This window comes from Prionailurus bengalensis, chromosome A3 (assembly GCF_016509475.1).
Source record: "Prionailurus bengalensis isolate Pbe53 chromosome A3, Fcat_Pben_1.1_paternal_pri, whole genome shotgun sequence".
Lineage (NCBI taxonomy): Eukaryota > Metazoa > Chordata > Mammalia > Carnivora > Felidae > Prionailurus > Prionailurus bengalensis.
Window position 1 is genome coordinate 106,330,970 of NC_057354.1, and position 25,241 is coordinate 106,356,210.

A 25,241-nucleotide genomic window follows, 5' to 3' on the forward strand; every position below is an offset into this window, starting at 1 on the left:
GGGTTTGAGTAACATGATCTCTAGAATCTTTGTCGACTTTATGCCCGGTGTGTACACACACATGCGTCTAGAAACCCACTTAAAGACCTGGACGACCTTAGTGAGGTACCAGTCACTTCCCACTGGTTCCTACGATGTAGAATCTGGTCCAGGTGGTCAATCACCATGCCTGAGGATTTGCAACCCCAGTCACCTAAGCCCAGGAGAATGCTGTTTACGCACAGTTCCCACCCCTCACTGTCCCAGATCTATCAACAGTGAAGGGTATAAACCAAACTAGCTGGTGTGCTGTAGGGAGTTCCTGCTCTCCCTGGAAGGAGAATTTAAGCCAGTCTTCCCACTCTGCTGGCAGAAGATGGACTGAATAGTCTCTGTCTTCTGCGGACCAGAGCTGAAGAGGGCTGTAGGCAAACCTGACAGTGAACTTACCTTTCCAGTACATGAGTTTTCTGGGGACAAACTTGGAAAAGGCCCAAAGGATGAGGCCCACGAAACCCAGAGTGAGGGGAAGCGGGGTGGCAGATTTATCCTGGTTGATCCTGGGGGCCTCGGGGGAAGCTCTGTCTCAGAAAGGTGCCTCCTCACAAGGCCTGTCAGAACTGATCTCACACGCAGGTAAAGAAGGATCCAGGGGAGGAAGGATGAGCTTAACGGGGCATGTTCATAGTGCAAGAGAAAACTTTGCCACGGTGGAGGAGAGAGATCAGGGGGTTGTGGGAAGTCAAGTCAGTTATTATCCAAACAATACTGACACGTAAGAGGTAAGGAGAGAGAAAAGTAGTAGAATGATCTAATATTGAACAGATCAAAATCATGGCATCCCAACGGGAGGCAAACTTTGATAGATTCATAAAGATTAAAGAGTGCTCACTTACTGTGCTGTGCAGAGGAGAGGATAGTTAGCAAATACAGCTTGTGGGCTACATATGGCCGGTGACCTTTTCTGTGAATACAGTTTATTGGAACATACATCCATTCATTTATGTATTAACTATGGCTGCGTTCGTGTTACGGTGGCAGAGTTGAGTAGTTGTGACAGAGTTCATATGGTGTACAAAGCTTGACATATTTACTGTGTCTCCTTTACAGACAAAGTTTGCTAACCCCCGATGTAGAGGAAAGAACACATCGTTCTAAGCGTTGGAACAAACAACTTTGTATCCACACTAGTTTTTATAATCTCCCTTTCAAAGTTTTAATTTCTCATCCACGAAATGGGAGACCGTATTACCCGTGCCAACTGACCACTTAAGTCACTAATTATGCTAATTTATGACGCTGAATAAAACGATGAATGTGTAAATGCACGTTAAGCTGTAAAAAGTTATACAGATGCTCAATGTCGCCAGGGCTATTTTCAAAGTATTCGGCAAAAGAGAGAAGGCAAAGGAAGTTGGGTTTTCCTCAAGAGAGGTAAAGAGGAAATAAATAATAATGATTGCCAAGGGCACATTAGCCTTTTTATCTGTGTCAGTTAATATATAGTTTTGAGGTGAGGTAAGCTGGGTTATTAAAATTAAAGAGAAAGAACTAACAGCCACAGTCACCTTGAGGATGGACGAAAGAAATTTGTTAGGTGTGAGGTACTGCCAGGTATTGTGGCAGTTAGAGGGGATGCAGGCCCTGGTCTGAGGGAACGCCCACCTAGGGGCTGTGGAGTAGGACTGGGGGAGGGCAAGAATGGGAAGACAAACTCAGGAAGTACTGCTTGGCATAGATTTATAACAATTAGGCCTTGTTTATCTGGAATTCAAATCAAGCTGGGCATTTTAATTTTTTTAATGTTTATTTCATTTTTTTGAGAGAGAGAGAGAGAGAGAGAGAGAGAGCAAGCAGGGGAGGAGCAGAGAGAGAGGGAGACACAGAATCCGAAGCAGGCTTCAGGCTCTGAGCTGTCAGCCCAGAGCCCGACGCAGGGCTCGAACTCACAGACCCATGAGATCAGGTTCTGAGCCGAAGTCCAGAAGCTTAACCAGCCAAGCCACCCAGGAGCCCTGAGCTGGGCATTTTACATTTCTACTTGCTAAACCTGGCAACTCTCCCCCACCCTGTGTGTTTTGGGCAGGGGGGGGGGGGGGGGGAGGGGGTGTGTGGCCAATCACAGGATTCCCCACCCCCTCACAATCTTTTGTAAATTCTAGGTCCTGAAACTCTGAATGTTAAGCAAAGTTAAGTAAGGATGGAAGAGAGTTGGAGCTGATTACCTGATGACGGTCTTCTAGAAAGACCTCAGAGCTGCCCTGTTCTGCCCTTTCCTAGGCCTGTGGTTCAACCCCATCTTTAATTCTGTGAACTATGCCTTTAATTACCAATCTAGCCCTTTCTGTTCCTTAAACCTGTAGGAGTTTGTTTCCTGTCAAAGAAGCCTAATCCATATGTATTATAGATAATAATAATAAATTACATATATTCTATATACATATATGTGTGTGTATGTAAATATGTATGCATGTGAATATGTATGTATGTAAATTTGTATATATATACATATAATTTAGCCCACCCAAAACAGTATCTAACAAGACATTGTGGGGATGGGGGTGGCTGGTAAAGGTGTAGCCAGAATGAGAAAATTAACTAGGGAAATCTTTTTGAATGAGGATCTGGATATAGGCAGAGGGGGGGGTGGGGAGAGGAATCTGGACCCAGAATCTGGCAAATGTTTCCATTCACTGAATCAGAAAGCAACAGTAAGCTAGCTACTAAGGGCTCTTGGGTAGAGGAGGGACGTGATAAAAATGACATTTGATTTTAAAAGTTGTTTCTAAAGCTGTTTTTTTACTGTTTTGGCGGGGTGGGGTGGGGGTGCAAGTGGCCACAGGGAATCTGGCTGGGGGGCTGTTCTCAGGGTCCACAGGATAGGCGGCGGCGGGGTGGGGCAGTGAACAGTGGGAATCCCCTCCGAGCAGACGGTTGGATGTTAGTGACTTTCTGGCCGAGGGGAACATCCACACGGGGCGGGCCGCGCTCCAGTTGTGTCCTGAAGGGCAGTAACTCAGCCTGGGGGGCTGCAGTGCGGTGGGAAAGGAACAGCTCTTGAGGCGGGAGGCCCATTATCCCAGCTGGCTCGGAGTCTCCACCCCGGGGAGGGATGTGGTGAGAGTGGAGGCCATCCAGCAGAAAGTGACAGGGATGATTAAAGGGATGGAAAATCGGGCCCATGAAGAAAGGTTAAAGGGATTGCCGCTCTTTAGCCTGGAGAAGAGAGGCGGGACGGAATAGCTGCCTTCAAGTCCATGCACGGTTATTAATAGACGCGTGCTAGGCAGCTGCCCAGCGCGCATCCGCATCCGGGAGGACAGCACCGCTGCAGCCAGCCTGGCACCTCCGCGGGGAGGGAGAGGGAGAGCGAGAGCGAGAGAGAGGCAGGCTCCCGAAGGAGGAAGAGGCATAATTATAAAGGCTCTTTTGTGGTCTCTCAAGTGCCCTCTCCCCTCCCCTTTGTTTTTGGCATCTGTCATTATGCTGTGCAAACCACAGCCAGGCCTGTGATGGCACCAATATCTGCTTTCCTGCCCACTCGGAAGGTAATGTGGCTATAAAATTGACGAGTTAGAGAAATAGGGTACAAAGGGTGGACTGTGTCTAGCTCTGTGGAGAGTGCTCTGACGGGTCTCCCAATCCAACCTGGATAAATCATCCTGCCTCCGTTCCTCCCACCACGTCGGCCTGGTCTATTCCATCTGGGAGCCTCTGACGGACTCCCCAGGAGTTCGCATTTGCTCTGCCTCCCTGTCTAATTCGTCACTTTGGCAACTTGAGAGGTCTTCTATTTCTTCCCAGGTCAAATATGTTTCATTTCACTTTTTTTTTTTTTTTAATAAATGGTTCCTAATGTGAACCCCTTCTCAGCAGGCCAGCCTCTTGCTCTCTTGGCTAGGCTACCATGTCACGCAGCCAGGCCAGCATGCCACAGTCTCACCAGAGGAGGCCCAGAGGGCCCCTTGGCCTCAGCCATGTCAGATCCCTGTTAGGGTGACCCAGGGCCTAGGCGTGCGGTGACTGTATTTTCCTGATGGACGTGTAAGGGATATAGTTATGGAGGGAAGGTCAGTTATGAACCACATGTTGGGACACTTCAGAATTGGAGCTGAGTGAGGCGTGGGTAGGAGGATGGGAGGAGACATGGGGAGTAAACACGAGCCAGAATTTATCACAAAAGTGATGGAGTCTGGCCTTCGAAAAGCCCAGAGCTAACATTTATTTGGTTAGGGTTCACTGTGTTCTGAAGGAAGAATGTCAGTGACTTTCACTCAGTGACTTTGCTCATCTGTGAAATGGGCATGATCACGATAGCTACTTTCTCAGGCTATTGTGAATATTGAATAACACAGTGCACGTCAAGAGATCAGTGTACTTGGCATGGACCCTCAATACACATTAGCCACCATTATAATAATTTATTCTCAATATGATCTGCTGAATGATATTGATGGAGCAAAGGAAAGGCTGTGAACAGGAAGCACTGGTCGGGTGTGATCATGCTTCATTTTAATGCCACTCTTTTCCCAACACCAGTCCCCTGCAGGTCGGTGACATTGGCCAGCTCCGGACGGATCAGCTGCCCACCGTTCATTTAACCTTTGTTTGTCCTCATCTCTCTTTGTCATTATTTTTCCTCTTCTCGCCCTTCTCATAAGAAAGGGTAAAGCATAGGAATCCTTGGTTCTGCAAAGAGGCGGGCCCTGTCTCTTGCTCGATTCCATTGGAAAAATCAGAACAATTCCTATTATTTTCGGTTCCCAGACCCTGAATGTGTCCGGCTTCAGGTTCACTTCCTACATGTCTCTCGTCGCCGGATCTGCAAGTAATTTAACCTTGTTTTCATAGAGCGCAAAGACGTTCCGCTTGTTTACACTGGAGACAAATTTTCCTCAATTGACGCAATCCTATTGATTAAATAATGACTTTCTTCCTCATTTAAAGGTAATTTCGGTTGGTATCATGACATGGAGGAGGAAAGTGAATGCCTTTTCTGTCCTGCTGTGTGAATGGCAGCCTGTGAGGGCCAAATCTGCCGCTCCGGGAAGCGCCTTCTCATTTTTCTCACCTTTTCTGGAAACTGGATGGGCAGCTGATGCCAGGACCCTGTGATGAGGTTGGCTAAACATGGACAAATCTTGATTAGGGTCATTAAGGAGTTATATTAGCTTGGGAACAAATGTCAAGCCTGGGCTGGGTAGAAGAGCCTTTGTTTTAAAAATGGATTTGAGGGGGATTCTGGGGTGGACAAAATGGGTGATGAGGTTCAAGAGGTACAGACTTCCTGTTATAAAATAAATAAATCCTGTGATGTAATGTACAGCATGGTGACTAATACTGTTAACTGCTATAACAGCAGTTATAATACTGTTAGTAATACTGTATCGCATGTTTGAAATTTGCTAAGAGAGTAAATCCTCAAAGTTCTCACGATAAAAAAAAAATTGTAACTACATAGAGTGATGGGTGTTAACCCGACTTATTGCGATGGTCATTTCGCAATACATACAAATTTCAAATCATTATGTTGTACACCTGAAACTATATAATGTCATATAGCAATTATATTTCAATTAAAAAAATAAAAAGATTTAAAAATGGATTTGATTTGCTTTTAAGATTATTAACATCCAATAAACTAGGACCTACACATGAACTGTTTTTCAAGGTTGCATCATATGACAGTCAGGACGTGTCGTCTGAGCCAAGAATAAATAAAGTCAAAGGGAAAGGAAGCACACACATCAGGAACAAGGGCAGAGAACAGCATACGCAGGAAAGGCACCGAGATTGGCGTGGGGCTGGTCAAAGAAAATTGATTGCGCTAGGCTAAGTCCCTGAATTTCATTTGGGCTCAGATTCTTATTTACAAAACAGGGGCAATTGGATCAGAGAATTTCTAATGCACTTTCTCCATTCAATGTTCTCTGATATATGGAAATATGGAGACTTTGTTGTTATTTTGCTTCTATTCCAAGCCCTTTCGCTGTGTGTTCCAATAAGAGTAAGTCCAGAGGATGACATTTGGGAGGATGGGTGGGACCTCTCTCCCATTGTCTCTGTGTGAGGTCAGGACAATGTCTTCTGTGTTGACAATGCTGGATACCACCATATATGTTCCATAGGGGAATGTATATTATGCAGCGATTTAAAAAATAATGTAGAAAACCTTTGGAATCACTTGGGAATGTATTACCAAAGGTAAGTGGGAGCTCGAAGGTAATAAGAGAAAAAGATAGCTGACATTTTTTTGGGTATTTACTATTGCAGGCGTTTCCAGGGGTTCCTTCATTTTCTCTTTACTAGGGATTGATAGACGTTTTCTGTAAGAACCAGAGAGTAAATATTTTAGGCTTACGGGCTATCACCTCTCCTTTGAAACGATTCAACTTTGCTGTTACAGCAGAAAAGCAACCATAGGCAACATGTAAACAAATGTTTGTGGCTATGTTCCAATAAAACTTTATTTGTGGACCCTGAAATGTGAACCTCATGTAATTTTCACGTATCACAAAATATTCTTCTTTTGATTTTTTCCCAACCATTTAAAATGTAAAAACCATTCTTAGCTTGTAGGCCTTCACAAAAACAGGCAGTGAGCCAGATTTGGCCTATGGGCCATACTTTACTGATCTCTGTTCTTTACTACAATGCTTTAAGGGAGGGGGAGGACTGTTTTACAGATGAGAAAAAGTCTTAAAGAGGTTAGCTAACTTGTCCAAGTTTACCAGTTACAAGCAGTTGAGCCCGAATATAACCCAAAAGTCCAGATTCCAGAGCTTGAACTTGAACACCTAACGCTTCCAGAAAGAATACTTGGAGTGGTGGGCTATGTGGTACTTTGGTCTCTCTAACTCTGATTTAACATGGTCACAAAATTGTCTTTTTAATTATTATTTTTTTTCATGGTGGTTTAGATTCAAAACATTAGAGCAAGGCTGGTCTCTCACAAGGCCGGGAGATAACCTGGCTGGCTTAGGAATCATGTGGGAAAACAGCTCAAAAGAGGACTGAGCAGGTAGGGGAGGGAGATGCAGAAAACAAAGAGGAGATTCTGGGAGCATCAGGACCGAGGGGGAGGCCTGGCCATCCTCGTCCAGGATGTTTGCCCTGGGCGTCAGCTCAGCATCTCCTTGGGACGGACAGAATGGAGGCTAGGAGGGAAGAGAGAGCCTGCTTCACCTCCAACACCTCCCATTCCTGTTCCTGAATAGGATGCATGTTGAGCCTTCTCTAAGGCTTCCTGTACACGGACCTCATCTCAAAGCCAAACTGTCACCTGTTAGGGGAGGCCTGTGGCTTCTCCTGTCTTTCCCAGGAAAAGGCACATGGGAATGCCAGGTGAGGGAGGCCTTCCAAGTCCAGAACAGACTGCTTCAGGAAGTCATGAGCGGCCTGCTCCCAGAAGTGTTTGGGGGTGCTTGCTCTCCGTGGACACCGGCATAGAGGGCCTCCTGGGGTGGGAGATGAGAGTGCAAGAGGGTTTGGAGGCTGGACCCACTGACGTGATAAACATTCGCCGACTACCTACGTGTGTTGGTTCCAAAGCCAGGAGACCCCAGCATGTATTATTTCCTTTGATTCCCACAGCTGAGTTCTGAGAGAGGCAATGTGGTCCCATTAGACAGACGAGGAAACTAAGGCTTAGAAGAGCTTGCTGCTTTCCTGGGGGTGGTGGGTGCAGCAAAGGGAGGCAGAGTCTGTCTACTCTGCTTTCTGCCTCCCATCACAGGCCCGCACTCCGGGCCGTGCGGAGCAGTGGGCTACAGTTCTTGCTCTGACTCTTGGTCGCTGTGTGGCTTGAACAAGTTACCTGATCTCTCTTCACCTGTTTATGGTTATACCTACTTTCGAGGGTTGTCCTAAAACAAAAGTTGGTATCATATGAAGGCGCCTAAAACAGTGCCGGGCACGGAGCAGCTTATACGCATGGTTGCTTTCTTCCCTCTGCTTCAAGATGATGTGGTTTTGTGAAGTTGGGTGAATAATCAATCTTGCTCAGTTTGAGGTTTTCAGGGCCTAGCAGAAAGCCAGGCATGGAGCAGACACTTAATAAATATTTGTTGAATGAATGGATACACAATGCTTACATCTACTGATGCCAGCCATCTGGATACTTAGAAACCTAAATGGATGGATTCTTGACTTTTCATCTGCTTGTTGGATGTTATTCCAGAATATAAGCAGCAAAAATGATCCAAAACATAAAAATATGAATGCACTCAGGTCTTACGGGTGCAGATTCTTTGGGAGAAATGTGTGAACCAGTGGGAGTCTGCATTGGGCTGTATTTAAAGAAAGGGGATTTGTTATTTTCAAATAACTTCAGCTGTGTCACCAGGTTTATTTATTCGCCACCCATCCATCCATTCATTCAATCATTCAACAGTGGCCTAGAGGGGCTCTTAGGGCCTCTTTTAATAAACAGGGAAGGAAGATTATCTGGAGCATGTCAGTTATTTGTAGATAAATAGAGGCTTCCAAACTGCTCTTGGGAGCTTGGAAACGGTTTGTTCTCAAGTGTTTTAGACACTCCTCCAATATCCTGCATGTACTGTTTCTGTGTACCATCTCCGAAGAATCCTTGTGCTAATTCGCAGTCATTAGTGGAAATGCTGAGTGCATCTGTTGGGTGTGTGGGAGTGCGTCTGAAGAGGAAACGCTCACACCGGCGGGGGTGCCTTGCTCCTGAAAAATGGGGTCTCGTTCTTGACGTTGAAATGATGTATGGACTGAGAGGAGTAAAAATCCCTTGAGCTGGTGAAGCTGGGCCATTATTCTTAGAATCAGAAGATGGGTGCAAGAAATTCCTCTTCTTTTTTTTTTTTTTTAAATGATTCAGGCAGACAGTAATACCTTCAATCTTCTGGAATATTTGTGGCTATGTAGTCCCGCACTAAAATGACTTATGCTTTTGGGACTCCTAATTGTGTGTTTTCTGTGCCTTCTTTCTGTCTCACAGATAACCACTTCTGCAACCCTCAGCGTGCTTATTGCTAGCAGTTCAGCACCTTCCTTCTAATTTGTTGGCTGTTTCCAATATCTCATGGATTAAGAAAAAAACCCAAAAGTAATAATGACAAAACCAAACCCAAACAAACAAAATCCTGGAAGGTACGCCTGTTAGGACAATTTAAAAAGCAAGAGTTAATAGGATCAGAATGAGTCTGAGGGGACTTTCAGTGAGCACGTGCACTTTGGAAGCTGGACTTTGTGGGGTCTATACTGGCTGTTTGGGGGTCTACTCTACTTCTTTGTTCTTGATTATAAGCTGTACAGATTCGGTGAGACATTGCTCCAGCCTCATGGCATCCCTCTGAAGCAGGGATGTGGCTTTATTTCCCAGAGGAGATGACTGAGGAGGAAACAGAAAAGTGGGAGTAATGGCTTTCCATAGGGCATGGCTGTCAGGACCACACTGAATGCAATGGTAAGATGATGTGTTTACTTGCAAACGGCCGCATTGACTGCTCACCTGTCATCATTTTGAAGCTGAGTTTTTAATACTTTGATCAGAGCTACTTGTTTCTTGACCTCTTTGAGAGACCTTCTGGGAGATTCTGGCGTCAGAAAAGGAGCACTTGACTAGGAGTCAGGGGTCAAGAGTTGCGGTCTAGATCTAGCTCTGTGAGGTTGCTTAACCTCTCTGAGCCTGGATTACATAATATGAGGGCCTTGGTTGAACCCGACATTTGCTAGGATCCCTCTAATTGTACCTTGCGTGTCTTTGATTTTCTGTGAGCTTCGGAGCCAACCCTCTTCAGGAGCCAGGGGAATGGCTGTACAAGGACAGCCCGTCTTCCTGTGGGGAGTGGCTGAGTAGCTGGGGTATCCCCAGAGCATCACGGCCACAAGGTGGGCTTATGCCAGTGAGCTCCTAGGCCTCCCTCGCCTCGGGTTCTAGGAGGGCCTGGATGGGCTCCTCAAGTCCTTGCTCTGTTCCCCTTGGCATCCCTTTCTTTCTCTGCCTTTATCTTCCTCAGCCTCTCCCGGCAGGAGCCACCGGCAGGCATGGCCCATTCTGTAGCCAATTCTGACCAAGGCAGGAAATGGATGTGGAGCCTCAGCCTGCCACTGGAGGGATGAGAGGGCTGGAATTTGGTCTCATGGTTTCAATCAGTAATAATCGTGCCTCGGTTAAACCTCAGAGGCGACGGTGCTACCACTGCTCAAAGCTGATAGTAAGTGGTGTTCTTCAGATGTGGGATCCGGAGGCTTAGGCACGACTTGCAGGCTCCTGGGTGCCTTCCTCCTGCTCTTAGTCTCCTTTGCTCAAATCCAAATGAGGATTGGGTGTGTCAGAGTCAGCCGGGCAGCCCGCAGCTTCCAGAATTTCCTAGGCATCCCCATCCCCCAGTGGCGTCAGCAGCAGACTCCCAAATCCACAATATGATCAGACTCTTGTCTAGTGTTCTAGACCCTGCCCCCTCTTCATTGTGCTTGGGGCCTCCCCAGGGCTCAGCAGCCTGCTGGGCAGGGTCCTGCTGGGGATGGACAGCCCGGGGTCCCACTGGTGCCTGGACTCTGCTGGTGTTTTCTCTCGTCTCAGTAGGGCCAGACCCTCTGCTGTCACCTTCAAGAATCATACCTGAGCTTGACTTGCATGGCTTAGTGCCCTCACTAGAGTTGTCCTCCAAGAATGGGACAAGCAGCTCAGGGTCTCAACGCACTCGGTTCCTTAAGTCTGCATTTCACATGTCCCTAGAATAGCAAGAGCAGACCAATAAATTGAAAGATTGTCCGAGTTTGGGGAGAAAGCCTTCTGGGATGCGATTTAGGCTTGGAAGACACAGGTCTCCCTAAAATCTTCTTGAGAGACAACGTTGGGCCTGAGCTGTAACTAATATCTACTAAGCCATAATCCTGGAAAAGGTAACTTGAGGAAGGTTGTAGTGATGGAAGTTTTTGGTGTTTAAGGAGCAGAACTGAAAATGGAGAAGCCAAGGGGGGCTATAGAATTCGTCAGGGTGTCTGCCCAGAGGCAAGTAAGTGCTGATTCTAGACAACAGGTGTTGGGCCTCAGACAGAGGGGAACAGGGGTTTCTGCGAATGGCCCTAGGGCCATGCAACGCCCAGGCTTGATTCTGTGCTCCGTAGTGAATCCAGCCACTGCCGGCCACAGGGTGTCCCTTTAGCCTCTGTGCCAGGGTTTACTGTAGGTGAATGCCTGACACTCTGGCTTCTTTCAGTCTTCTCTGAACTTGCTGTTTGACAAGCAGAGCCCAGGTGAGCACTTCCTTCCTGGATATGCTGGGAGAACAGAGGTCCAGAGCATGCAAGGAGGATCTCAGCTGCCAGCCAGGTCTTCCGCCTGTGCTAAGCCCGTCAGCAGCTGTGGGCAGGGGTGCCTTCCTGATCTCCCCTCGTATGGGAGCCTGGCCTCAAATATGGGGAACAAAATTGGGGTGCAAATCCGGGAGGTCTCTTCACCCCCAAGTGCTTCTTCCATCAGTCCCATGGCCACCTGGCCAGGCTATTGTTCACCTGGAAATGCTCACAGGGAGGGGTCCCTCCCGAGTCCTCTGAGACAACTCTCAGGGGACCAAGAGGGGAGACTCAAATCCTTAAGGAAGGATCTGGGGGTTAGAGTGGAGTTGGAGAGGGAGTGAAGCCCACTTTAGGTTCTGAAAAACCTCCCCTTAGAGTCTCTGCCGGCTCTCACCCACCCCTCTGCCTTTGATGGGGCAGCAGCGCCTCCTGGTGGCCACCATGTCTGGCCTCCCCTCCACTGTCCCCACTTCAGTGGCTTCTGATTTTTTCCCCTGGTGGGGAACTCTTCTCCCAGGGCCACCACTGCCCATGATTCTTTCCTTCTATCCTTTTCTTTTACCTATTCCCTCCACTTTTTCTTTTGAACTCAACTTTTGTCTTTTGAAACATCGCTGCCGAAAACCATCCTGTAGGGACAAGATGGATGGATAAACTAGTAATATGGCTTTAGCCACTGATAAAGCGTGACAAGTTAGCACTGTGCCGGCCGTTACTGGGGCTGGAGCAAATACATCTCTTTCAATGTGCCATTTGTCTCTCAAACTTCCTACATTCAACTCCAGTCGTAAACAACTGCGATGTCCTGGTGCCTCGCCTGTGCCAGTCTCCGTGTTGGGAATCTACTCTGTGCCGCCTTTTACTTTGGTCAGGGGCATGATCTTCCTGTTGGGGAAGATGAGGGTAGGATGTGCGTACAGTTGGATCTCCAGCCTGCCCTGCCCCAAATTCCTCTTGACCAGTTACTGGTCACAACAACTTGGCTTTTTTTTTTTTTTTTTTTTTTTTTTTTATCTTGGTACCACCAGATTCAAAAGCACCCACTCTTAGGAGTCCAGAACGAGAGTTTTCCAACATCTCACATGGGCCCCAAGTAGGGGTTAAAGGCAGTTGTTCAACGTTAGAGACTTTTTATTTTCCCAAAAAAAGAAAACGCTGAAATATTCAGATAAAAATGAGGCTTATAGGGGCGCCTGGGTGGCTCAGTCGGGGAAGCGTCTGACTTTGGCTCAGGTCATGATCTCGCGGGTTGTGAGTTCGAGCCCTGCATTGGGCTCTGTGCTGATAGCTCAGAGCCTGGAGCCTCCTTCGAATTCTGTGTCTCCTCCTCTCTATGCCCCGCCCATGCTCATGCTCTGTCTCTCTCTGTCTCTCAATGATAAATAAATGCTAAAAAAAAATTCTTTTTAAATGAGGCTTATAATAGAAAGCTCCTGGCCTGGGTTCCAGTCCTGACACAGACAAGCACTTGCCTGCTGCCTCAGGCTTTAATTTCCTGATCTGCACAAGGGCCAGAATACCCCCCCCCCCCAAAGTCCCCTCTCTGCCCTGCAGTTCTCTCCTTCCAATTCTTCTGCTTTTGTGCAGCCAGGCAGGCTAGGATGTGGCTTTGATCTACACAGACTGGATCCTGTCCTGGCATCGGCTACCTCCCACCCACTCACACGGATTCTGGGCTTTCATTTTTGCCAGAGTCATATTTTTCTGGTGTTTATTTTTAAAAGGTCTGCATCTGTGGTGACCGTCTCCCATTTGGAAAATTAACTGCTTACAGATGTTGCGTGTGGCAGAGCATTCTCCCAGGCGATGAAACCACTGGGGTTTGGATATCATTTCAAAAGGAAGAGGAGAGAAGAAAAGCTGAATGTCTCTGATGTAGGTGGCAGAACTTCTTGACCTTCTATAAAATGCCCGAATGAGATCTACTTTTAGAAATTGCAGGGTGGAGGATTTCTTAAGGTTTGAGAGCCCAAGTGTTAAAAAGCTCTCATTGAAACGGTCATTTGTGGGATGTCTGTGGCTGTGGCTGCCGGGCTGGGGCTCAACTAGCTCCTTCTATCCCTGCACACAGAGCCCTTACTCACCTACACAGCCACGGTCAGCTTCGGCCGGTCCAGGCAGTGACTTCCCTTTGGGTTCAGGGTGGCTCTCTGAGTTTAGGTAAAGGGCGCTCCAGTCGAGAGCAAAACCCAGCAGATCTTCCTGCCCCTGGGGTCCTGGGTGTAATCGCTGGCTCTCCGCCCTGTGCTGTCCTCCCCACCTTGACTCCCCCTCCTTGGTTTCTGTCCTCCTTAGTCCCTTCCTCTTTGAGGCCTCCATCCCTAGGTGCCACCCAGCTCTCCCACCCCACACACAGCGGAAAACCGGTCTGGGCCTAAAAAAGACATCTGGTGAGATCCTGTGGGACCCCCATACAAAGCCCATTTCTGTTTTCTTATTCATTCAGCAAGTTCCAAATCCAGGCTCGAGAATGGAAACTAAGGGGGAAGGGTCACAGCCAACTCTGTGTGGGTGCTTAGGGTGTGTGTGTTTGTGTGTGTGTGTGTGTGTGTGTGTGCGGTTTGTACACACGTGGTGGTATTTCTGGCTGTGAAGAGTGGACGGACAGAGGTCAGCTCCTTTCTCTAGCTGGTTATCACCCTGGGCCAGACAGCTTCCTTTCTGCAACGTTTCTATTTCCCTCACTTAGTTCAGTGACCTCTCTGGTCTCCAGTTCTTCCCACTGGTAGGCAGATTCCTGCTGCCTTTGTCCGGTGAGAGTGACTAAGAAGAAATGAAAGTTTGATTGGGAAAGGACCTTAGAGACTATCTCTAAATTGTAATGAATCTGACCACTGTAAGTATGAGAAGATTGAGGCCCAATCTACACAGTCTGCTTGAATTTCATGCTAGTTTAAAATCAGTAGATTTAAACATTGTGGTCATATTACTTTGTATTTCTGGCAAGATTTTCTTTATGAAAGAGACACTCAAAAATGAGAGAGGGAATATATATAATGTTCATTGCGGGTATTTGGATGCAGGTTTAGAATATAGAGATTTAGAAGACAATAAATTTTTTTTTAACGTTTATTTATTTTTGAGACAGAGAGAGACAGAGCATGAACAGGGGAGGGGCAGAAAGAGAGGGAGACACAGAATTGGAAGCAGGCTCCAGGCTCTGAGCCATCAGCCCAGAGCCCGATGCAGGGCTCGAACTCACGGGCTGCGAGATCGTGACCTGAGCTGAAGTTGGACGCTTAACCGACTGAGCCACCCAGGCGCCCCAATACTCAATTTTTTTAAGGAGGAAAATTACTAGGCACTTGTTGAAAATCCTGTAACATAAAAATGGGAGGAATAAATTGAGTGTAAGGTAAGTTTATGATTAGGGATAGTACTTACTCTTGGAATAAGATAACTATTAAAAAAACAGTACACAGGAATGGCCATTCAGTAGGAAATATTGATAAGTTGTACTCAAATCTTCACACACACACACACACACACACACACACACTAAAGGGAAACATAATTATTTTTCAAAGAAACAACATGAAAATTTATCAACCACATCTATCATTTGGAGGAGCGATGTCTGGTACCAAGTGGCAGAAGCAGAAAGAAGGAGAAAGGGGACAAAGGTCAAAGGCCACTGATGGATGATAAGACCATAGGAATTAGGACTCCCTTTCAGTAGTTAAAAGGTGGAGGGAAAGTTTGTCTGAGATAATGCTCCTGGCTGCTCAAGGTTTGCATATTAGCATATCAGAAAACATGCTTTTTGTTGTTGTTTTTTTTAAATCTAGTATCCTTTCATCATAAAATATCAAACAAAAATATCCTTACAGTTAAATCTCAGACAAAAATGGAGAACTTGACCATTGTTTCTTACGTGATCACACAGAGACAATCTTTTCTTACCCTATGAGCATTCTCATGATTTTGAAGGGCTTCTTTTTTCTTTAAATGTTTGTTTGTTTGTTTGTTTATTTATTTATTTATTTATTTATTTTTGAGAGAGAGAGACAGAGTGTGAGTGGGGGAGGGGCAGAGAGCAAAAGGGAGACACAGAATCTGAAGCAGCTCTAGTCTCTGAGCTGTCAGCACAGAGCCCAACGCGGGGGTCCAACTCATGAACTTCGAGATCATGATCTGAGCCGAACTCCAATGCGTAACCAACTGAGCCACCCAGGTGCCCCATTGAAGGACTTCTTCAGCTGAAAACCATGACAACCTTGAGGGGGAAAACTGGTCAGACTGCCCACAACCTTTAACCCGCCCTGGGGCCTCTCGTAGAGGATAGGCATAGACCAGGACCCATGGCTTATGCAAATGTGCAGATTCCCTTTCTTCTGCTCACCATCTGTTTTCTAGTTTATTTGTACTTGGCCCACATGATGCCTAACAACTGGTTTGACTGGTTTTTGTTTCACTGAAAAGATGAGACTAATCTATTTGGTGCCTTGTGGAGGCAGATCTCAGCTCTGGGACACATGGCTTGCTGAGGGAACAAGGCTCCCTTTTCATGGAGGCAAGTTTGAGGTATTTTGATATGGCAGAGCCGTAAGGATATGTTCTCAGTGGTTTCAGAGTGGGTCTGGAAAAACCAACAACCAACCACACCACACCCAGATGGGAGGCACTAGAAACAGTGGTTTAGTGATGGGTCCCAGAAGGGCATGGACTGTTGGAGGATGCTGACGTAATCCATGCCAACCACAGGGTTGTGGACAGTGGCTGCAGATGGTAGGGACCATAAGACAAACCGGGTGCAAGGGCGGGGTAAGGGTCCGGCATCTGGGCTAGCTTGAGTGCCAGTCCATAGTGGGCATCCAGACATTGGTGGACCACACCAGAAATATGGTGCCACTTTCCCCAGTATAATTCTGTTCCCAACTCCAATGTGTGGATTTTTTCACCCACACCACCAATTCTCCAAGGCCAGTTGGGTATTCTACCATTCAACTCAATTCTGACCCTATCTACCTGGAGACAGTGGGAGATCCCACAAGTTAAGGGCTCAGTCCTACGGACTTCCTACAGACTATTCCCCTCTCCCACTTGACACCAGTTGCAGGTTGTGACAGGTTGTCATCTCTGCTTCTGACCTACTGGCTATAGATATAGATTCCAATGACCTCTCCTTGGGTTTGATGAATTCCCTGGAGTGGCTCATAGAGCCCAGAGAAGCATTTTACTTCCTAGAGCTCTGGCTTATTATAGAAGGATATAACTCGGGAACAGCCAGTTGGAAGAGATGCACAAGGCGAGGTATGTGGGAGGGGGCCCAGAGCTTTCACACCCTCGCAAGAATGCCAGAACCACCACATGGTCACCAACCCGGAAGCCCTCCAAATCCTGTCCTTTTGAGTTTTTATGGGGGGCCTCATTACACAGGTGAGGTTGATGAAACGATTAGCCATTGGTGATTGAACTCAACCTCCAGCCCCTGTTCTCCTCCCCAGAAGTTAGGAGGTGGGACTGAAAGGTCCAATCACATGGTTGGTTCCCTTCGGTGCTTTTTATTTATTTTTTATTTTATCTTTATTTTTTTTAATGTGTATTTATTTTTGAGAGAGAGATAGAGTGTGAGTGGGGGAGGGGCAGAGAGAGAGGGAGACACAGAATCAGAAGCAGGCTCCAGGCTCTGAGCTGTAAGCACAGAGCCCAATATGGGGCTCGAACCCAGGAACCATGAGATCATGACCTGAGCCGAAGTCAGGTTGGACCCTCAACTGACTGAGCCATCCAAGTGCCCCCTTTAGGTGCTTTTTAAAAGTCACCTCATTAACATAAAGTCTGGTGTGACTGAAAGGGGTTTGTTATATTAATATCAACACACTTTTATTGCCCTTACCACTTAGGAAATTCCAAGGGTTTTAAGATCTCTGTGCCAGGAACTGGGACAAAGAGCAAATATATAGTTCTTATTATAAATCACAGTATCACACTTAGGCTCCTATACATGCAAATGTAATATTTTATTTGCATGGTACTTAAAAAAATTTTTTTAAAATATTTATCTTTTGAGAGACAGAGTGTGAGCAGGGGAGAGGCAGAGATTGAGAGGGAGTCCCAGAATCCGAAGCAGGCTCCAGGCTCTGAGCTGCCAGCACAGAGCCCAACATGGGGCTTGAACTCATGAACCGTAAGATCATGATCTGAGCCAAAGTCTGGTCAGATGCCCAACCAATTGAGCCACCCAGGAGCCCCTATTTGCATGGTACTTTTAACCCTGAGTCTAGCATGAACAGCTGCTTGATGCTGACTTTATTATTACTATTATTTTAGAGAGCGAGAGAGTGTGTGTACATAGGAGAGAGGGACAGAGGGAGAGAGAGAGAGAGAGAGAGAGAGAGAGAATCTTAAGCAGGCTTGATGCTCAGTGACAAGCCCAAGGCAGGTCTTGATCCCAAGACCCTGGGATCATGACGTGAACTGAAACCAAGAGTCACTCAATCAACTGAGCCACCCAGGTGCTCCGATGCTGACTTTTACAGTTGCTCTAATTCTGAGACAAGTTGGCCCAATACATTTGCTAGGTATACATGATTGACTTTATTGTGCAAATTTAAAATGCTTTAATATGCTCCCCCAATAAATTCTTTGGTTTGGAATTACCTGTCATTGATGTACATCATATCTTAAGGCTAAAGAAAGGAGTTATCTTTTTAAAAAAATTTTTTTTCAACGTTTATTTATTTTTAAGACAGAGAGAGACAGCATGAACGGGGGAGGGGCAGAGAGAGAGGGAGACACAGAATCGGAAACAGGCTCCAGGCTCTGAGCCATCAGCGCAGAGCCCGACGCGGGGCTCGAACTCACGGACCGCGAGATCGTGACCTGGCTGAAGTCAGACGCTTAACCGACTGCGCCACCCAGGCGCCCCAAGGAGTTATCTTTTTATTAATGTAAAATAAGGTTCTTCCTAAACACGTAACCAAATGCTAAACACATAATGAAAAGAATAGCTATGGAGCGTTTACTGTGTGGCAGGTACTTTGCACATGTCATTGCATATATGACCTATGAGAATGCTGTGATGTAGGTATTATTATTCCCATACTACAGAAGGGAATATGAAATTTCAGAAAGGATAAGTAACCTGACTTCAGGTCACACAGCTTGTAAGTGTCAGAGCTGAAATGTCAACCCAGGTTATATCGCTACAGATTTCCAGCAATTAACCCCTCTGCTATACTGCTTCTAAATATATATATATATAAATATATATATTTAAGTTGGCTTGAGGAGCTTCCACATTGTTATCTTGTCCGGTGTCAGTCTGTGTGTGTTGCTTGGGCGGGTGCCATCAGGCAGAAATGCCTAAGGAAATCCTTGGTGCAATGACACTATCTTGACCAATACCGAAGAGTGAATATTCTCCAAAGGGTAGAGAGCGTCAGGCTGGAAATAGGTGGGGTTTTCAGGTGGCCCATTCTTTACATTAGCAAGCGGACTTTGAATGCTAGAATTGCAATGCTTTCCTGTAATTTAAATCTAAAGGATGCTTTATTTTTATAAATATGCTAAATAAATCAAATTACTTTTTCAGAAAATCAAATTAAAATGTTACCATTATTTAAAATTTTATATAGTTTTTCACGGTGCCTGGGTGGCTCAGTCGGTTAAGGGTCCAACATCAGCTCAGGTTATGATCTCACGGCTCATGAGTTCAAGCCCTGAGTCGGGCTCTGTGTTGACAGCTCAGAGCCCGGAGCCTGCTGTGGATTCTGTGTCTCCCTCTCTCTGCCCCACCCCTGCTCTCACTCTGTCTCTGTCTCTGTCTCTGTCTCTGTCTCTCTCTCTTTCAAATATAAAATAAACATTAAAAAAAAAAAAGGTGTACAATTCAGAAATTTAGCTGAAAATACAGGTGCATATTGTAAACAGTAGTTTTAATTTTCACAAGGACACATATAGCTTCAGTCATGGTGAAGCTATATGCTATATAGCATATAGCTATATGCTATAATCTTTGGAACAACCCAAAGATTATATGCATTGTTTTTTTTTATTAAATTTTTTCAACGTTTTATTTATTTTTGGAACAGAGAGAGACAGAGCATGAACAGGGGCGGGGCAGAGAGAGAGGGAGACACAGAATCGGAAACAGGCTCCAGGCTCTGAGCCATCAGCCCAGAGCCTGACGCGGGGCTCGAACTCACGGACCACGAGATCGTGACCTGGCTGAAGTCGGACGCTTAACCGACTGCGCCACCCGGGCGCCCCTATATGCATTGTTTTAAATATATTGTATTATTACTGCCTGAAGGTGGGACGTCTTGATGAAAAACATACCAAATCTGATTTTACAAACCCTCAGCTAGAGCATGGGAATTGCAATGAAATGCTGTTAAGGCAATTAGATTTAATTTTGGCAAGTTACGAAATATTAGTACAGCTAAGAAAAAGACCAGAGATCCTCAAATAAAGAGCAAATCTTGATCTTTGTTGCTTACTATAAATGATGTTAGCAAAGATTTACAAAAACGGAAACAAAATGACCAAATCCCTGAACTCTTCTAAGTGGTTATTTCACTTTGAAAGGGATTCTAAAGACGTATTTAAAAATTTAGAGAAAATTTTTATGGTTAAATAGAAAAAAAAACTGTGTGATAAATATCCAACAAAAGTATAATTCCAGTAAAATACAAGGAAATTTGAATAATGGAACAAAAATGTTTGCATGACTATGAAGATTTGCATATGTATAATCTGAAACCTGGTTTCTATAGACTGTTTTCTGGCCACTCTATACTAATGTATCATCTTGTTTAGAGGCAAATTTGAACAAAGATATCAAAATATTTCTCTTTTCTCAGTTTTCTTTATTAATAAACCATTCCAGAAAAATTTTCAAGACGATGAATTTATGAAATAGTGCATAGATCCAGATATTGTTTTAAGGGAAACTAAAAGTCACTATATAAGTGATAGCAAGTTATATAATTAAAATATTTTGTGTTTCCAGCTAATTTACCATATATGACAACACTAATTTACTATATGTGACCTCATTACAATTTTCAGCTTGGTATGTAAAATCCATGGTTTGTTTCCAACAACCTTAAGAATTTCACTGGGGGGGCGCCTGGGTGGCTCAGTCGGTTGAGCGTCCGACTTCAGCTCAGGTCACGATCTCACGGTTCGTGAGTTCGAGCCCCGCGTCAGGCTCTGGGCTGATGGCTCAGAGCCTGGAGCCTGCTTCCGATTCTGTGTCTCCCTCTCTCTCTGCCCCTCCCCCATTCATGCTCTGTCTCTCTCTGTCTCAAAAATAAACATTAAAAAAAAAAAAAAAAAAAAAAGAATTTCACTGGTGATTTCGATGGTTACTACCTTAGCAGGATGTTTCCCTAAATCGAAATAGCCAAATTTGGCATCACCGTGAACAATTTTGATTATAGCTACATAATTAACTATTTGTTGAAATGAAGGACAAGAAATATGGATTTTTATGGATTAAATTTATGATAAATAATGATGAGGTGTCTTTACTGTATTATCCACCTGAATGTGATCGGTTCATCAAGATATGCAGCCAGACATGTACCATCAGTTGTCTGTGATGTTTTGCCAACTTTTAGTCATTAAAAACCAGAGCTTTGAGCACATTTTTCAATTTTGATGCTACAAATGTCTTATTTGTCAAGAAAGGAGGATAGGACATGCTATATTTATTAGTTTTTAGCTTGATTTATAACTTTTAAATATTTAGACATATGGTATCTTGGGTGGGCTTGAATGCTGGGCTGACTTCCAGATGAATGGGCACGTGGCTTGGAGGAAAAGGCTTGGGAGCCCACACCTGGAGGGAAGATTAGGAAATGAATTTGGGGTTAAACTGAGAATTCTTCACATCTGAAGGTAGTGTCAACCCAGCACTCCTGTCTGCTAAGATAGCAGTTCTCAAACTTGGTTGCCTATGAAAATAATCTGGGAAGCATTAAAAATGCCTATGCCCAGGCCCCACTGTCAAGAGCTTCTGATTTAGCAGTCTTGGTTGAGACCTAGGCATCAGCATTTAAAATTAAAAAAAAAATATTTATTTTAGAGAGAGAGAGAGAGAGAGCAGGGGAGGGGGAGAGAGAGAGGGAGACACAGAATCCATGAAGCAGGCTCCAGGCTTTGAGCTGTCAGCACAGAGCCCAACGTGGGGCTCAAATTCATGAACCACGAGATCATGACCTGAGCTGAAGTCAGATGCTTAAGCGACTGAGCCACTCAGGCGCCCCTTAAAAAATATTTTTTTAATGTTTATTTATAAGCATCAACATTTCTTAAAAAAGCTCTCCAGGTGATTCTAATGTGCAGTCAGGGCTGAGAAGAGTTATCAGTAGCTTAGCTAGCAAACAACATCCTGACAGGTTGAATGAGCTTTGCAGCCAGGTTATATACTATGGCCACATTTTGGTTACATTATGTCAGGCCTGAGTCATACTCAGGTTGGACAGGGCTGGAACAAGAGACTGTCATTAATGGAGAACCAGCAAATGAGCCTCAGGTTCATTCATTCGACGGGTATTTATTTTGTTTCTACAATATTTTAGGAACTAAGTTTAGGGAATAAGGATAAAGGAATAAGGGGAACAGATACGTAAACAAAATCAATACAGTGTTACAAATATTATAGTAAAGTGTATATGGAGTACAGGAAGGATACACTTTCATATACGAAGGAAGGATAGATGACGGGGGTCTTAACTGAGTCTTGAAAGACATGGGGGGTCTTAACTGAGTCTTGAAAGACATGGGGGGTCTTAACTGAGTCTTGAAAGACATGGGGTCATCACCGGGCTGTTGCAGTTGATGACCAGGAGTTTGTATCCCTACAAACTTCTTGAATTGGGCAGGATGGGAACCCCAGGTGTATTGAGAGCAGGAACAGACCTCTGGGCACAGCCAAGTGGGGGAAACAGGAATGGAGGCTTTGAGGGGATGACCGGCTGACTGCTTTTTGTTCTGGAACCACTTTTAACAGAGCCTGGATGCATTTTCTGAGCAATATCTTAAAGCATGTTCAAACTGGGGTTTTAGGAGTGCTTTCCAAGAGCTCCAATGGAATGGGAAAGGAATCCAGTTCCAGATCCTTAACTTCCATATGTATTTTTCCTGGCTTCCCTGCTAAAAAGCAGGTGATTGAACCATTCTCCCAGCAGCTTCAAGCTGTTTCTCCTCTCCCACAATCACCTTCCATGCTTTCCACAGGCAAACAGTGACTCCTTGCTCTTTCAAATCTCCCTGTGATGTAACCTCAGAGGCACCAAATAAAGGGATTCTTTGAAACATCAGTTCCAGGGAGCTCCTTTAATGATTAATCAAAGAACCATAAACCTGCCTTCTGGTTTTGTGTCTTAAACACATTTCTCTTAAAGGTAAAACACAGTGTTGGACAAGGGTATTTTTGGCCCATTTGGTGATGTTTTGAATCCTAATATATTGCACAGTGAGGAAGTTGGAGTGAAGGCAACATTACTTTAATCATCGATCTTGATTCTTCTGTCCCCAGACTAATGAATCCCTCTTGGATGAAAATTCCAGAAGAAAGAAGCAAAGAGAGCATGAAAGAAATCCTGAATGCTAAAATGGCTATTTTCGAAGGTTTAACATAAGCAATTGCTTTCAACCATTCTCACACTCATTCTAGGGTGCCTCATTAGCTACAAAAAACGCACATTTAACTAGTGGAACCAATTAGTGATGCTGATTCTTTTCATCTTTTTTGAGATTACCAAGTTATTCAAGATACATTTAACAAATATATGGATAAAACATGTGTGATTTATTTTCAATTGCTCTGGGTCAATAAAAGACTTAAATGCATATTATCAAATCAAATCAAATCATGGATTGATTAAATCTATTGCTTATCTTCATCTTATTAAATATTTAATATTTTCTATTACCTACTAATAAAAATACAAAGTTATATGATGAACTGATTAGTTTGTTTTCTTTAGTAGTATGTATCTTTCTCTGTCACTGAATAGATAGGAAAAGTTTGATTACAATGTTTAATAAGTTATTTCTGCTTTTTAAATGTGGAATTTCATTTATTTTTTCCCAAAACCTGAACACCAGAGTTTGAGAACACATGTGCACACTGAAAGAATATTATTATTTTGATCATACTTCTTGCTTCGTAAAAAAACTTACAATTTTCGCTACTCATTACTTTCTACTATTAAAAATTAAGGAAACAGAAACAGCACATTGATTAATCATCTTGTTCTCCAACTTTCATTTTTAAAAATTTTAAACAAGTTTTTACATATTTATTAAAGTAATATCTATACCCAACGTGGGGCTTGAAATCAAAACCCTGAGGTCAGGAGTCACATGCTCTTCAAACTGAGCCAGCCAGGTGCCCTGTTGTTTTATAACTTTTAAAACCAGGGATAATTAATTATACAGGTTTATATCACTCTAATATTGATTTGGCTGTTATTTCCCATAAATAGAATGAGCTCATCTAGGGTCCAAAGTTTTAGCATAAACATAAAAGAAACACAATGAGGGGTGCCTGGGTGGCGCAGTCGGTTAAGCGTCCGACTTCAGCCAGGTCACGATCTCGCGGTCCGTGAGTTCGAGCCCCGCGTCAGGCTCTGGGCTGATGGCTCGGAGCCTGTTTCCGATTCTGTGTCTCCCTCTCTCTCTGCCCCTCCCCCGTTCATGCTCTGTCTCTCTCTGTCCCAAAAATAAATAAACGTTGAAAAAAAATTAAAAAAAAAAGAAACACAATGATATTAAATTCTTTTATCAGAAACTATTGCATGGGTAAAAATATATTGAGATTACCAAGAGTTCCATTTTTCCTAAACCTTTTTTAGTATATTGGTTTAAACAGGTGGTTCTAAGTGACTGAGTAAAAGGTATACTTGTTAGTCACTTGACAAGTCTTGGAAAAGCATTTTTGCTATACTTTTCAGGAAAAAAAAATGCTATTGCAAGATGGCAGCTTTCTAATTCGTTACTTTCAACTACTTTGAAGAAAAAGTTTGAGTTGTCTGTCACCTATTGCTCATTAAAAATGCTTTGGAAGATGGGGCGCCTGGGTGGCTCAGTCGGCTGAGTCTCTGACTCTTGGTTTTGGCTCAGGTCGTGATCTCACGGTTTGTGAGATTGAGCCCCGCATCAGGCTCTGTGCTGACAGTGCAGAGCCAGCTGGGAATTCTCTCTCTCTGGCCCTCCCCTACTTGCTATCTCTGTCTCTCTATCAAAAATAAATAAACTTAAAAAATGCTTTGGAAGAATATCACTGTGATTGTTGGCATGTAACTCAGGAGTAGTTGGAAGAACAAAATTCCTACTTCTAGCCACCCCTCATACAGACAAGTTTCTTAGTGCTTACTACTATTACAATGAAAAACAGAACAGAATTGTTCCAAAATTCTATCTTTCTGGCAATGGGCACATGAATTAATTGGAAAATTAAGACTAGTTCTTAAGACATGCATTTCTTTTTATTTGGGGGCAAGTGCCTGGCTGGCTCAGTCAAAAGAGCATGTGACTCTTGATCTCAGGGTTGTGAGTTCGAGCCCCACTTTGGGCATAGAGATTGCTGAAATAAACTTAAAAAAAAAAGAAATGCATTTCTAATGACATTTTACTTTTTTTTTTTTTTTTCCAACGTTTATTTATTTTTGGGACAGAGAGAGACAGAGCATGAACGGGGGAGGGGCAGAGAGAGAGGGAGACACAGAATCGGAAACAGGCTCCAGGCTCTGAGCCATCAGCCCAGAGCCCGACACGGGGCTCGAACTCCTGGACTGCGAGATCATGACCTGGCTGAAGTCGGACGCTTAACCGACTGCGCCACCCAGGCGCCCCAACATTTTACTTTTTACGTGAATGTGTTTATGTTTACGTAAATGTTTTTATGTTTAATGTTTTGATCAATTGTGTACTAAATAATAATACAGTGACAGTTCACTTGAGAAATATTTTTACCATTTAGCCTTACTTAGGGTCACAAGAATTTTTTTTTAAGTTTATTGATTTATTTTTGA

The 25,241-nt window shown here is 44.4% G+C and overlaps 1 long non-coding RNA gene across 1 annotated transcript in view; it reads left to right on the forward strand.

Moving 5' to 3' along the window:
* Positions 1-23,328, forward strand: part of LOC122497231 — a 90,127-nt gene extending 66,799 nt beyond the window's left edge. The window contains exon 3 of the long non-coding RNA XR_006301059.1: positions 22,742-23,328. This is a non-coding gene — a long non-coding RNA (uncharacterized LOC122497231). The remainder of the gene's footprint in view (positions 1-22,741) is intronic.
* The last annotated feature ends 1,913 nt before the right edge of the window (positions 23,329-25,241 follow it).